General features: G+C 40.5%; 1 protein-coding gene across 2 annotated transcripts in view; it reads right to left on the reverse strand.

The window, feature by feature from the left end:
* Positions 1–10,651: 10,651 nt before the first annotated feature.
* Positions 10,652–16,742, reverse strand: part of GINS4 (GINS complex subunit 4) — a 630,005-nt gene continuing 623,914 nt past the window's right edge. For both annotated transcript variants that reach the window (XM_044083002.1, XM_044083001.1), the window contains one exon: positions 10,652–10,991. The gene's annotated coding sequence lies outside the window, so the exon portion shown is untranslated. The remainder of the gene's footprint in view (positions 10,992–16,742) is intronic.

Below are 16,742 nucleotides of genomic sequence, written 5' to 3' on the forward strand. Positions count from 1 at the left end.
CTTACACTTAACAAGAGTACCAGAACTTGTCAGAGATTTGAGATGCATGGTTCAGCTTAAAAAAAGCCCCGGTGGTCATTATCCACACCTATTAACATGTTACCTCAGTCATTTGACTGGGTTCTATTAACCACTTAGCCAGAAAGTAATCCCAAGCACTATTTTACATTAAAATCTCAGGCTACGCCTGTCAATCAATATCATTTTACAGATGACTAATGTTCTGCTCAATCAATGTCCAACACCTGCATCAGATCAGCTGGATGTTATCTTTTTGGAACAAAATAATGCTGCCTGTTATCCAGCAATCCATTTTTACAATTCTTTCCCTAAGACTTCAATAAAATGATCACTTTCTGAGTAGGTCGAATTGCAACTCTTTTTACTGAAATCTGGGGGCCAGTCCAAATCCTCTACAAATGGAAAGCATCCATTTTTATATTGAGAGCAAAAATTAAGACTTGATGCATAGGGGTTGCACAGTATGTCGATTTGAAAATCTTTATTAAAGCACTCATGTTGCTTAAAAAATATTTAAAGTTAGTTAGTGGTGCAGTGGTTGCATTGTCATGTCACAGCAAGAGGCTCCCCGGTTTGATTCTCAGCTGGTATGCCTTCTGTGTTGAGTCTGCATGTCCTCCCTGCGTTCATGTGGGTTTCCTCAGAGTGCTCCAGTTTCCTCCCACATTACAAAGACATGTGTCTGGTACGTTTCTCCCTGGGCCTCCTCTGAAAATTGGCTCATTCCAAGTCGGACTTTCCTGGTAAACAAATGTTAAACAAATAAACAAAATTAAAAAGTAAATTCTCTACTGAAATACTAGGATGTTTGTCACTGATCAAATCAGATTTTTTCAAAGGACAAAGCTGTCAAATCAATAGTGTTCTGCAAAAACACGAAAGGTAACAACCTTACAATTTAATAGTAGGAGGATGACCCCACTGATAAATGACGTATGCAAAGTACTACATCCAGTTTCTAATTTATCGACTCTTTATTGACTGGGTAAAGTCCTACTAGGCGCTAGTGTCCACTTTTCTGGGAGACTAGAGGTAGTATTCATACAGACTAGGAGAAATTTGGCAAAGACACCAGGGAATATCCCAGTCTTTTAGACAACAGCCCTGGGATTTTTTTTGTTACATCCACCTGAGCTACCACCAACATAGGCAGATGAGACCTCAGCTTAACATCTCATCCGAAGGATGGCACACTTAGGAGTGCAGCACCCCCCCCCCCCACTTCTGCACTGCAGTGTCAGTATTGGAAAATTTATCCAAGTACCTGTCATGTGAATAGAACCCACGAACTTAAGATCTTCCACTACTAAAGGTAAGTGTGCTACTTGGTGAGCCAATGACACTATTTTGTTAAGACTCGGTACTCATGCCAAAGTGAAGTGAACTAAAATGAAAATGGGAACCTTCCTGCCTTGAATCTTAGGAAGAGTCTTGTTCCTTTGAGCTAGGCTGACATGTAGGTAGGCATCCTTCAGGTCAAGGGATACCACCTACAGCCTCCTGGGAGAATCAATGGTGGTAGTTTTTAGAGAGTCAACATTCTGAATTTTGGAACTAAGAGGAATTTGTCGGGTCTTGATAGATTTAGAATGGGCCTGTAAGACCTTTCTTTTCTTGAGACTAGGAAAAGTTTAGAATCGAGTTCTGTTCCTTTGTCACTTTCCTTTCCCAGTTCTAATGATCCTGTGTCTAGAGGCTGTCCATCCTTTAAGCCATAAGGTGTGATTTCCATTTCAAATCAAGTGGAATGCCTAGAAGCCTTGGTGTCTTTACAAACTAAACTGCAGGATGCAACCTGACTTCATAACCCCAAAAAAGTGTTTCAATTTTTAACATCCTTGTAATCCTACTACTCTATTAAGGTAATATCAGTTCTAATGAAAAAAAAAACAAAACAAGCAAGTACATTTCAAAATTCAGTATTTCCTAAGATTAAATCAGTTGAAAGTGACTGCAAAAATGACTTTTTGGAAAATACATTTTGCCAGTTATACAACATTACACTAAAGTATAAATCTATGCAGTGACCTGCAGTTTTAACAACTACGACCACCAGTGCCTCCCCCCATATCAATCAGAATTGATAGCAGTCATTCTAAGATTATTTCTGGAGCAGACTGCATGAAGTAAAACAGAACTATTAACACTGGAGGGAGGGGTGAAGATAACTTTTTACTGTGTGTTTGCATTCAAAGGAACTGATATTCTGAAAAGGCAGTGCTTTTCTCTACTGAAGGGAAATGAAAATTATTCACAAGTAAGAGATTTTCTACTGAAAAAATTAGGTATACCAAGCAACTATATTCAAAAACTGAATAAAAAGAATGCATACACCAGACAGTAGTTCTGTAGTGCTAGCTGGATTAAATAGACTATACAAGGAAATGGAAACTAACCACATCTCATTTTAGGGTTCCACAGTACAAAGACCCACTATGCAAAACTCAGTATGATACAATACTCTAACAGCATAGTCTATACTGATCAACATGGACATGAGCTTAACAAATCACTGAGAGATGTCATCATTTATATGTCTAGTAACAACCCACAGCTGTGTTGTATCAAAAAGACAAATCGCTGCCAAACATGCTTTGGAAACATGAACAGGGAGCGAGTATAAAAGCACAGATTGACCTGTACAGGTCAAGCAATAAACTCTATGACCCTAGTAACTGGAACGACAGTTGGCACTAAAAGTACCATTATCACGTTTCAAAATGTTCTCTATATCCAGTTGCCTGAAAAAAGAAACTGAGAAATTACTTCAGAGGAGGTCACTGAGAAAGTTTGCAATGCAGGATGACGTTCTAACACACACACACTAACACATACTAACGCCACGTGAAAATGATGCCAGCCATGTCAAGTCTGCACATATTTAACTTACTCAGTATTCCAACAAATGCTCATAATGCAAATCCATCAGTTCAGTTATAGTCCATGTACCAAAGCCTCCAGCAACAGGTTCACAGCTAAGTACTAGGCTAACAGCAGAAGTAAAACTGTCCTTGCAGGCAGTTAAGTCTAGCCAATTTCACTTTTGATGCCCAAATTTACAAACCTCATTTGGTGTTAGACTGGCTTTATCCATCCCAAGACATATAATTAAATATTACCTCTAAGACGAATAAATGGGATCACACCACAGAAATTTGAGAGGATAATGGTTGTGTTGTCGTAGATGGACACAGCCCTGACTACAGCTTGGGTAACTAGAATACGACTAGCAGCATGGCCACCTGGACGACCTAGCATGGGTGGTGAGAAAGAATGAGGAAGCTTTGCCTGCAGCAGAGAAAAGCTGTGCCCAACCAAGGTCCCATTTACCTATGTTGGTGGTAGCTCAGCTGGATGTAAAATATCCCAGGGCACTTGTTGAAAAACAGTATGGGATGGGGAAATGGGTGTGCCATGTTTGGTGCTAAAATCACTGGGCGCAGATCAGTGATCACACCAAATTGCTATCAAAATAGGAAGCTGGGCCAATAAGTGCATTGTACATGCAGACTTGGACATACCTTGCTAAGGACCACTGCACGTCTTCCCTCAGGGCTTTCATATAACTGTATGATAGGGTATAATACAAAATTCATTCCCCTATCAGATGGTTTGCTACTCATGTTTTGTCTGGCTCTTGCTCCAGGCAACAAATAGGCCCACAGGGATTCTGTCCTGGGGAATGAACAAAGTTCATGAAGTAATTGGGTCAGATGGTCTTCATTGGTCAGCAAAGGGCATCAGGAAAAGAAAAAAATATTAATCTCATCCCACTCAACTATGTGCAATGTTTTTTTGGTAGTCAATACTCAGCTGCACTCTACTGCGGGAGCTGTTAAAGAAAATATCACTCCAGATGTCAGCTTTATTTATTTTTGTTCTGTAGGAAAATGATACAGTGAGAGATTAGATTTTACAAGATGCAGGAAGATTTAAAACTAAGATGCTACAGGAGACAAACAAAATACTTCTAGGATAATATGGCAAGACTGGCAATGTCAGGCCTCTCTCAACTGGGATCAAATGTTGTTTCTTTTTTCTAAACATCCCCTTGCCTCAAGTCATCTTTAAATACCATGATAAAGTTTTTTTTCTTTTTTCTTCTGGCTATGATATTCCCTGAAAACCACCATAAATACAGTCTCAACTAAAATTACTCTCTCTTCTGCCTACTTTTTCTTTCATCTTTGATTCTGCTACTCTCGTAGCCATTTCTACTTTACCTGAAATATAAAACTTCCAATTATCACCTCTTCTATTTTCATCAGAATGGTCCCTTTTCCATAATTTCTTCTCTTCCTTAACAGATATACAACTGCACATCACATGCAGCCCACCACTGCTGTTCACATTTACAACACTGATTTGTCAAGGTGTTGGTCTTCTAATCTTGACAATCAAAGTTCCAGAATAAGGCGACATACAAAAAAGGTGGGGAGAGGGATGAACAAAATGCCTACTGCACAGCTCTTCATTATTGAAATAAACAAATTCTGCTGGTCAACTGTGATGACTTGTTCTCTACTTCTTCTCAGTCACCATCTTCCTTCACAGTGCCTAGCCTGTGGTCACTTGATTCACATTCTGCCGCAAGACCCAACTCTGTTTCACTGAATACTGGCATTGTGCAACAGTCTGTGGACACTTCATCCATGACGGACTCCAATACTGCATGAGCTCTGCAACAATGACCAGCTCTCAAACATTTTCACCAAGTATATTGTCACTGTGCAATATAAGGAAGTTTAACAGAATGAGCTTTGTTGTGCATTAACTGGAACTAGTCAAATACATGCCTGCCCTATACTGGAAAGTGGCTGTAACATTCCCCAAAGGAGTAGTCCTTGCACTGATAAGACCACTTACTAAGGACACTGTCCTTTTTACTGACCAGAAGATTACACTATATATACCAATTAGTCTATCTAGTTTATTGGTTTCAGTAAAATAAAGAAAACATGTTCTAATTTGTGTATCCTTGTCAAGTGCTCTGTGCCACCTAGAAACTGACTGCCCTCGCTAATAAGTGATCTGAGGGTGGGAAGCGGACTACGCTTCACTCCTCACCTACCCCCTTCTTACTCTAACATTATACTTCCCACATGCATATTTCACCTACGACGCCCACTCCCTAACCCTTCCCAAACAGCTTTACTACTATCATACAAACTTCTATTTTCCTATTTCCCAAATATCATCTAACATTTAGCATTATTCCATACTCCCTTTCTCTCTCCCATACTGCTTTGCACTATCTCCATTCATAGCAAGTCCCCTCTCCCCTGCAGCTGCTATCTATTATTTTACATTTCAGCTTCTACTTTCCCCAAATAAACCTTCACTACTTCGTATCTCAACTACATCCTCATACTCTGTCCTTTCAAACCCCTCTATTTCTTACATTTCAGAAACATACGAGAATCCACCAGGACCACCTTACTCTCTTCCTTTATAGAAAATACTTCCTTCCTACCAGCTTACAGACTCTAGCACTACTAAATATCCTACAGTCCTGCAACGTCTTGCTTCCTTATTAATTCGTACATCCCCACTGCCTGCCATCACTAAAATACAGATCCCTTTACTTAATCATACTACTCTTCAGCTCCTCTATTCTCCTCCTACCATGACTCAGCAATACCTCTCAATATCGCTACAACTCTGCCCCAGCTATCAGTTCATACTTCCTCCCTACGCTCTCCATAAATTGTGCCAAACCTATATAATGACACTCCTCAAATTTACCCCAAATATATACTGATCAACTCATATCAAAATAAAATTAAGTGGAAAAATACTCTCCAAAAAACAAGAATCAATAACACCCCAATATACTGAAATTCTGCTAGGAGGAGACATTCACTCTAATCCTGGCCCCACTTATCACATCCAACATTACTTTAAACACACAATGTTCAACCCACAAAGGTATACTCCCTTACCCTGGTAATCTAACGTTTGATGCCATAAATATTACAAGCATAAGAAATAAAACTACTGATCTGCATGCCTGGATTATCCAATATAGGCCTGATATTCTCAGTCTAACTGAAGCTCGTCTTAAACCCAGCATAAACAACTTCAAAATTACACCCCCCCCCACAGCTACATCATCATCTGTAATGACCACAAAGAGGAAAGATGGTTGTATTTCTCTAATATTTCACAAGCACCACCACATTTTCTCCTACAAACAAACCAAAACCAAAATTTAATTTAGCAGAGCTTATTACTTTCTTGAAAATAAACAAATATGTACTACTGTCATTTCCATCCTTCCTAGCAACAATACAGCTACACTGGAAGATATTCTAATTTGGATATTCATAATTCCATTACAGAAAAACACTACCAGGTGATGTCAAGATCCACTGATTGGACATAACTTCCATCTCTTTGACATCTAGCATGAACCTATACAGTTGGACACAACTAAATTAATAGTTGTACGCATTATAGCAAGACATCAAATTTCTTATTAGACTGGATCCTAGTAACAGACCCTAGCAAATTCACCACTACAGGCACAATGTCAGACTGTCTCAGTGACCATCTCCCAACCTATACATCCATTACACCAACAGTTCAAAAGATAGATGCTAGAAAACCGGATAGAGTGGTCCTTGAAAAGACAAAAGTAGCACTGATCATTGAAATCGCCACACCCTTAGGAATGGGGTCCATTCCCATCATCGTATTAGAAACCCAAAAAATTTGGAGAAATAAAAAAACAGACATCTCACACATTCACTCAAACAGCATGTTTATAAAACATGGAACCTGTCCAAGTTTAACCCAGAAATATTCATTACTACCCTATCATCTGTTTACTGGAACATCCTAAAAATCCTGTCCTTAGATGATGCTGTAAATGAATTCAATACAACCTTCCAAAACAGCCTTGCACCTTCTAGAAGGAAGAGGCTAAAAGCAAATGATGCAATTTGGCTATCCAAAAAGAGTAGAATGCTAATACAGGACGGACAAAAAGCATGGAAAGAATGGCAATCATAAAACACCATAATATCATGAAACTTTCAGAATGCTCTGCAACTGTACTAAAACGGTATACTACAGCAACTTTCACAACAACAGTAAACAACCCTAAAAAAGTCTGGTCAGCCATTAATGAAATCTGGCATCTCCACCAAAAATTCATCCCTAACCCCTCTGCCAATAACGCACCACATGAAACAATAATACGATTCATTTTCTAGACAGTGTAGCATCCCTAACCAAGGATTCCCAAACATCTAATCTCAACCCTGCCCAACAGCCACATTACTTCATCCACTTCCACCTTCAAATCTGTGCGGACATCCTATATAAAACTACTCAAAGTCAAAGCATGACGTACTTCAGCTGATGACCTTCCAAGTGAGCACTTTAAAACAGTAGCCAATAGCATTAGTTATCCTGTCTCAATTTTCATAAAAAAGTAAATCCAGCACTAGATACAATTTTGCACAACTATGTTCCCAGTCAGTCATTACGATCCAGTGGCCAAAAACTATCTGTCCACAAACCCATCAAATCTGCTGGGCATTGTCTAAACTCATAGCATACTAAGGCCTAGAACTCCTTACCTGTACCCATCAGGTCAATACCCGCCCATCCAGTCCTTTAAAACATTTTGAAAGACTTCCTAGCCGAAATCGGGCTCTGTTCTTGCTCAACCCTGGAAAATCATTTCCCTAAATATGAATTTACCTATTTTATCTAATTTACCTACTCATACCTTACACCTCCTTACTCCTCTCTTTCTTCGCTTCCTTACTTCAATTAATCTTCTACGACTATCCAAATATGCCATAATCTTGTTTTTTTCCACACACTTCATATTACATTTCCTATTTATATTATACCAGCTTACCTTTAATTGCTCTAAACTGACTAAAATTTCTCTAAATATTAAATCGTTGTCGTATAAGCTGTATCTATTTCTTAACCAATGCTTTTATATTACATCTAATCTGGTATAACTGTTTACACTGCATATGTTTTTACATCATTTTTGAAGACTGTAAAAGTATTGCTCTTAAAATTTTTTTTGTAATAATTTAGAGCTTTTCTCCCCTAAGCTTCCACTGAAAATGGGCACTTACCTAGTCAGACTTTCCTGGTAATCACATGTGAATAAATGACCAATAAAGAATGCCTGTTGCATTAACTATGCAGCAATAGGGAGGAAAAATTAACTGAAAGCATCCAAAACTATGCACTTGGCCCCCTACTTATTACACAAAAAAAGAAACGGATGATATTTTGGTGATAAATGACTTGTCTACTCTAAAGTTCTCTCTCCTCTCCACAAACCTCCCTCACTGCATCATTTCAAGGACTGGGGCATTAGAAGGACCTGTCAGCCCAGCCTGAAGCATGGTGGTTCGAGTTCATGGACAAACCAGACAAATCAAGATGGCTATTTCTAAGTAATGGAAGTCCGGATACAATGCACAAGGCTCTAGAACAGAAGACCCCAAAATACAGTAGGGGGTATTACATTTACTGAAATTTCCATGCTCTTACTTTTTAATCAAATACAAAAATCTTGTCACAAACTCTTGCTGCAGTTTTCCAAAATGAATTGCATGGAGATGGAAATATCAATAAGGGAGCAGTAGAAGAAAATATATAAGTGGTACTAGAATATTATTTGTTAACCAGACAGCTGGGCTGCTCTGCTGACCCTTTTCAGCCACAACCCAGACTCAGAGTATAAACAGAATTCAGCAAAGAAGCAATCAGTTACAAAGCACAGAGAATAACAGAAGTCAGAACAACAGATCATAGCATAAGCAAAAATGTACATAAAAAGAAAAAGTGAGGGTCAACATGTAGGATTAGTATATGAACAACCACCAAAGCTTTCTATATACACTATACGCAAGAATTAAAGAATACCAGATATTTATCCCTTTTATGAAAAAGCAGACAGTTTATTAGCCATTGCCTCTAAAGCATTTGCATGTGGCTTCTTTATTTGAGTGATTTTTTTTATTTATTTTCAAGTCCTGGAATGTAAGGAAGGTTGTGATTTCAGCTTAGAAATGGTTCCAGTGGTTCCAGTGGCTTCGGTCCAAATGAAAGAATGAATGCTTTTTCACCAATAGCCATTTTGAAACATGGCCAGATAAGTTCAACACTGTTTTCTTGACTACCTCTCAAAGAATACCAGTTTTCTTATTGGCAATACGGTTCTGAGAGGGAGGCAGAATCCCAGCTTTACACTTTTAAAACATGGGGAAAAAGCATGTGAGAATGTTTACAATAATGAGAAACCCATATCCATGCTTCATGTTTGAGTTCAGCTGATAAGATATACAACATGTCTGCAGTATGCTAACAAAACTCAGACTAATGAGTGGCATTCAGGTGCCATTAGTAAGAGTAATCATAAAAGTCTAGTGGAAGCAAACAGCAACCACCTGTATTAACGTAGCCAAAAGTAATCTTCAGTAATCGCCTATGGAGGCAAGCAATGTAAAAACATTTAATGAACTGCAGAAGTGTAGGTCTTTTTATTCCCCACATGGTAATGGGACACAAAATTCAAAGGATGAACAGGTTTCTTTTTAATCTAATCGCTTCTGAAAATGTTGGCATACAGTGCTTTAGATTCTCATCTCTGAGATGTGGCTCTGTTTCTTAATTCTGTATCTACTATATCATTCGTAAATGGTGATCTCAAGTATTTCAGCTTGTGCTATATCCATATTTACAAACCCAAAGGTCAAATGTTGCCTTTCTCCAAGGAGGCGGATTAGTTATTACAATTAAACTCCTTAGGGAGCCGAATGTGTGGGCCTTGCTCTATGCCACCACTGGTAGATAATGCTCTGATGCATCTGCAGACTAAAAACAACCAGCATTGCCTTGCCATTCAGTTGTCCTGCCTATAGCTCCCAAATACCCTAGTTTTTTCTTTCTCCCATAAAGGTCTGTGTACCACTAGCATTCTCATTCTACTCTCTAGCACAGGATACACTAGCACTGTCTAGCCTTTCACCCCCTCCCTCCTGAGTATAGGAATTGCCAGCATGTTGGTCTTTACCTTCACGAAAACGGAGTCACAGTGGTGCAGCGGACAGAGTTTTTGCCTCACAGCAAGAGGTTCTCTGGTTCAATTCTCAACTGGGGTACCTTCTGTGCAGTCTCTCCATGTCCTCCCGGTGTTTGCGTCGGTTTCCTCCAGGTGCTTCATTTTCCTCTCACAATCCAAAGACATGCTAATTGGCCATAGGTGTGGATGTGTGGTGTGGAAGAATAACAGCGGCAGGGCTAGCCACCCAGAGGGGTAAACCTTGGCTCTAGTTTGTCACTATTGAAATGACACCCCAACACCATGTGTAAAAATGGGAAAAAGGGGTTGTGGATGGATGGATGGATGAATGGTCCTCATCTTCACACAGTGCAAATCCCTGCCAGAAAGAAGTCCAGTGAGCCAGTATTTCCCAATGCAATGACTGCATTACATATAACAAATTCACGGATGCACAATGAAAGTACAGGTTTACACGATTTTCTGAGTAATTCATTGGTGTACCTCACATTAGTAAGTCTCTAACATGTCATATTTTTTAGCACCGGTGTTCCAAATTTTGAAGACAAACTTCCAAAAAGAACAAAACCAGATCCAAGAAATTTATTTGTACTTTCTGTGTACATTTTCCTGTCTCCCACACTCCTAAACTGAAGTGATGAAGGTACCCATTATTCATAAGGAAATTAAGTCGCTCTGTAAATTCATCACAGGAAACAATCCTCTTTCTTCACTCATAAAAAGTTCTCTGACTTCTGGGTTAGCACTCATTTTCAAGATGGACCAAAGCATGATCATCTGCTAGAAGAATTCCAGCCTGCAGTTTATGTAGCAACAATTCTTTAATATCCATAGGCTGTGCGTGGTTTTTCAGCATCATCTCACAATGTGGATGTTGAATGTGCTACACGTGTCCCAACAGCACCATCTAGAGATCAGAAAAAAGAAATCAAAGATAAGGCCCAAATAAATCAGAGAAAAAAAAAACATAAGAACTTCCACCTGAAAAAAAATCAGGGGAAAAAACTTCAGAACTACTTTCTCTGTTTTACTTAATACAGCTTGTCAGACAGGAGCATTTCAGTTTCACTATGTTCCTGTTTAGGTCACTTTGTATGACAGCATACATCAAGAATAAGCCAAGTTAAGGCGAAACGCATTTCAGTGTTTACATTAATTTTATCAAGTCTAAAGATGCATTTTCACTTTTTATTTTCTTTGTTACCCAAGAATGTCTAACTCTGACCATAAAAAAGGCGCCTTTTCAGCAGCAGCTCCTGAGTGGTAACCTCCACAGTTGTGAGAATAACAAATTTATTTTATTTCCATTTTGTTTACTGGGAGAGTCCAACTGGGTCGTAAAACAAAAACCCTTTTTCAGTGGATGCCTGGGGAGAAAACAGCATAAATGTGCCCTAGCATCCCCCCAGGATGTGCAGTAGCAAAGTATGCCCAACCCCCACCCACCACCCAGTGATGGGTACGAATATTACAGAATATTTATGGAAAAGTCATTATGAATATTCATCAGGTATTCGGTACATTAGCTCAACGAAATAAAAGTTGAGCTAAATAAAAAACTGAAGTCAACACTGCTTTTTATATTCATTTATTAAGCTAAAGGAACAGCACTATAATTGGAACTTAAACCAAGCTACCCAAGAACAGACTGCACACTACAAAAGTCAATCATGAATATTCATCGGGTATTAACATAAGCTCATTGAAATAAATATTGAACTAAACAAAATATTGAAGTAAACATTGCTTTTTAAAGTCGATTCGTAACAGTAATTCTAAGGAAATCAATAAATACTACATGTACTACTACTGAATCAACAGCACTGCAACTGTTTACTTACAACTGAAAGAAATGTACACCTCTAACTGCTTTGTCTATTGAACGCAACAACTTGTAGAACAGTAAAAAAATGTAAAACACTACAACTGTAAACTGACTTACTACAGAAATAAAGATACAACTGTTGTCACTTAGCTGAAGACGCATGAAAACTCCTTAAACTATGAGCAGAAATGAGGCACTGAACAAGCATTCTTATAATAAACTCTGTTTAATAAAATACTAAAAAAAGACAAGAATATGAGGTGCATATTTTCTAACACCTAACACAATCCTTCCGTATGGTAAGGGTTATGGTTAGGTTCATAGGTAGGTAACTAGGCTATCTGCCCGAGGTCATTTATAAGCCTAGCCAGAGTGTGTCAGCTTTCACCGCCCCATTGATTAATTAGCTGATCCTCTGTCAAGCAGAGCCAATGAAGTGACCCCAGGGGTGTATTTTCTGTTACCCATCCACTCGTCAAGGTTTCTCTTGAAGAGCGTTAGTGAGGGGCTCTGCCTGATGTAATTTGGAATTTTGTTCCAAAGTATGGGGAGTCTCTGTGACAGGAATCTGTCCCTCCAGCATGTTCTACTTATTATTGTGGCGAGGTTTAGCTCACTAAAGTGCATGGCTTGCAGTGACTTGGATTTCCTTAGGTGGAGCATGTCCATCAATTCTGAGTTGGACATGGCTTTGTAAGTCAGGCAGAGATCACCTCTGAGTAAGCGGTATGCCACTGAGTACAGCCGGAGTTTTTTCAGTTGGGCTGCATAGGGCATATGTTTGAGGCCAGTAATCTTCTTGGTGAGGTACTTTTGTGGTCTTTCCAGCTATTGGAAATGTCTTGTGAGGTACATCTCAAATGGGGCATTGTACTCAATGATGGGTCTAATGAGTGACGAGTAGAGGGGCACTATAACCTCTATTTCTAGATGCGAACCCTTTAGTAATTAGATGGTCCACATAGAAGGATTTCCTAACTACTTTGGCTATATGATTGTCAAAGGAGAGATCACAATCTACCTGGGTCCCCAGATCTCGTATTACCTCTTCTGTATTAAGGGGGCTGCCACCTATGTGGTAATACATGGGTGTTTTGTTTTTCCCAAATGGGATGACTATGCATTTTTTGGCATTTAGCTTGAGACCATGACTTAGACACCAGGTGTCTGTGTCAGCAAGGCCCTTTTGGAGGATGTCTGTGTCAGCTGGAGAGAGTCAATTATGGCTCCCAGTTTGCAGTCATTGTCGAACTTGGTTAGCCATAGTCCTCTTGCGTTTGCCTGTACTTCTCAGAAGTATATGCCGAACAGTAGGGGTCCCAGCACCGAGCCTTGCGGGACACCACTTGTGACTGGTTTAGAGTCGGACCTGGAGCCAGCTATTTTTACCGTGTGAGTTCTGTCTGTAGGCCAGATGGCAACCCATCTCGTGACATAGGGGTTTATGTTCAGGCTGGTGAGTTTTTCTGTAATACCCGGGTGGGGAATGGTGTCGAAAGCCTTGGCGAGGTCAAGGTAGGCTGTGTGAACCACCTTTCCCTCGTCTATGGCCTTGGTGACTGTCTCAAAGAAGTCAACCAGGTTTAGAAGGCATGACCTAACCTTAAAGCCGAACTGTGTCGGGTCAAGTGTTTGGAGGTTCCCAATGTCTTTGCTAATGAGTTCGTCGATGATGCGCACCATAGCCTTGCAGACCAGGCTAGTCAGGCTTATGGGGCGATAGTTACAAAGGTCAGTTGTGGCCCCTCCTTTGTGGAGACGAATAACCGTTGCTGTGCGCCATTCTATGGGCATGTAGCCTGTGGAGAGGCTGAGGTTGAACAGCATGTTTAGGTGGGGGGTTACTTTGTTCTTTAGTTCATGCAAGATGCAGCCTGGAACACCACTGACGCTGTGTTTTTGGCTTTTGAAAGGGCTGTTTTCACTTGTGCGTCTATGATTTTTGGGACACTACACTTTTCTGATATTGCTGTGGGCCCTTTTGGAAGTGAGAGGGGGGTGAAGTTTGCACTGAATCTATCTGCCAGGATGTAGGCAGTATCAGTAGGTTCAGTATATTTTGTGCTATTTTGCACTAGTTCAGTGCATATCTGCGGGTTGCCACTTAGATTCTTAACATAGCTAAAGAAAGCTTTGTGGTTATCTTTTGAATCCGTGGCTATTTTTCTTTCGAAGTTAGCCTTGGATGATTTCATGAGGGACCTTAGTTTCTTACTGATACTGATCAGGGATGTCTTTTCTTCTTAGGATTTGCTTTTTTTCTGAACTAGTTTCCTCCTCCTATTGTGTAGCAGGGGTCCACCAAACTGGTTTCCTTCTCTTAGAGGAGTTAGTCTTGGTTTTGAGAGGGATGGCACGATCCATGCATCCTTGTATGTGCTCAGAGTGCATTTGTAAAGGTTTCTGCATCTTGGGCTTCAGCGTGGGGGGGGGGGGTGAAACTTACCACCTCTGTCTTAAGTAAGGTGAAGTTTGCTTTAGAAAAGTTTTTTACTGTAGTTTCCTTAGTTGGGGGTGGTGGTGGGGTGTGGACATCCAGAGTGATTAGTTTATGGTCTGATCTAACCAGTGACAGGCTGACCTCTGGTGTGGAACACCTGTCACCCATGTTGGTGATGACCAGGTCCAATATGTTTTCACCTCTGGTAGGGGAGTTTACCATCTGATCCAGGGCATTTGAGTTGATGAATTCCAGGAAGCGCTGGGCCTGGGAATTTGTACTCTAGTAGTTTTCCCAGTGAATGGTAGGGTAATTGAAACTGCCCAATATCAGGGTGTTCGGTAGGACCTTCATGTTTTCCAGTGTCTCCAGAAAGGTGGAGTGGTGGTCCTGGGTCATGGAGGGTGATCTGTAGCAGGCCACAATTTGCATTGCAGATTTGCCCGATGTTAGTTGCACATGGATGATCTCAGAGGTATCATGCTGCTCCACTAACCTGGAGGTGTAGGTATCCTTGATGAATATGGATACACCCCCTCCTTTTGTGTTTCGGTCCGTGTTCTGTGGCCGAAAAATGTGGTACGAGTTGTAGACCGGTAGTGCTTGGGTGCTATTTGGAGTCTTGAACCAGGTTTCAGTTACTGCACAGATGTCGACGTTCTCCATACTGAGGAGTGCTTCGAGCGAGTACATTTTGAGATTTTAAACTCCTGGCGTTGAGTAGCATAACCCTCAGTTTTTTGTTAATTGTGCTGTTTACGGAGGTGAGTTTGACTTTTGAGCCTTGCCTAAAAAAGGCACTATGGGGTCAGTAAGAGCCTTGGCCGGTATTTGAAAGCCTAGGGATGACAAATGCAAGCAGTTTCTTGCGAAGCAACGCGGACTGTCGAACATGTCATCCCAGGCTGACAGACACTGGATCCCCCTTTGAATGACACCAGAAGCTTAGCCAATTGTTGAAATTGATCATTTTTGCTTTATAATGAGGTATCATTCTTGGTGAGGGCAGGATGCTACTCAGGGTCCGGGTCATACCAGCCTGGGCTGCATGATCAGAGAGCTGTTCCATGTCTCTTTTCATGTAGTCCATGGAGGTACATCTCAGGTCATTCACACCAACATGAACAATGACAGAGTCATATTTGTACTTGTTCTGGAGTGACCTGAGTGCTTGTGTTATGTGGCGGATTCTGGCGCCTGACAGGCAGCTAACAGTAACCTTCTCCTTGTCCAGCCTAGTGAGTGGGATGTCAGTGGCCTGACTATAGAGTCACCTATTACTAGTGTGTTAGGTATGTTATTTCGCCTTAAGGGCTGTGATTGTGCGGCATACTGATTTTGTGTTTTATGTGTTGTCTGGTTTGTGACGGGAAGTGCAGGTTGTTTGGATGTCTGCTTTGGAGGTCTCTGATGCTTTTGCAGATTTTTATTTGGAGCCTCAGAGTATGATTTTGTGTATTTATGTGTATTTTATACCAGTGCTGTTTTAGTAGATCTGTGTGTGGCTGGAGATGTGGTGCAAGTGTTAACCTTCTCCTCTTGACAGTCTGTTCCAGTCCTGGGTGGAGACAGCTTAGCTTCCAGTTTGGCTGTATAATTGCACATGTTAGTGTTTTGTGGTAGGAGGAGAGGGTTGTCTGTGTACATGAGGCAGTTGTAACACTGCCTCAGGATACCCAGATTCACCAGCTGGACTGGAGAGTGCACCTGACGTTGCCCTTTTGTCATGCCTGAATGGTAGGGTGAGCTACTTGGTCGCTTGTTTGGTAAGGGGTGAATAAAGAGCCTTGCCCTACTGGGCAATCAGTGTCAGGGTATATTAGTGCTTGCTATTAGGTCTGAGCAAGTGCTGAGCTGTAAGATTCTTTTTGAGTGCTTAGGTTGAGAGTTAGACTAGTTTCAAGGGAAAAACTGAAGAGGAGACTTAGTGGAGCCGGAAATAATTTAACCATAGCTAACCGGCACTGCGCAAAACTGTGCAAACTCATTTTTTATAGTAGGGAAATGAAAGAGAGAGAAATTAGTCCAAAATGGCCAATAAACTACTAACTTCTGGGCTGGAACCACTTCTCCAGGGACATATAGGTTGCTCAAAGCTCCCCTCTCTCACAGGTGAACAGAGAAACTTCCTTCTATCCAAGTAAGGTATGGGTAACTCAAACTAGTATCACAGCCCTGAATTCGGCACTAGCCTGAAAACTGGACTACACTAGCTTAGAAAGGCAGGAAACAAGGACATTTTTTTGTGTTTGTTTTTTTGAAAAGTGAAGGCAAAAAAATAGTAAAAAATACTCTTAAAACAGCTTTAAACGACTATAAACGATCAGAAAAGGCTATCACACTTTAATGTGTAACCTACAACAGTTAAACAAATTATTTAAACAGAAAACAAC

This window comes from Protopterus annectens, chromosome 9.part0 (genome assembly GCF_019279795.1).
Source record: "Protopterus annectens isolate FY-2018-M chromosome 9.part0, PAN1.0, whole genome shotgun sequence".
In the NCBI taxonomy this organism is placed as follows: Eukaryota; Metazoa; Chordata; order Ceratodontiformes; family Protopteridae; genus Protopterus; species Protopterus annectens.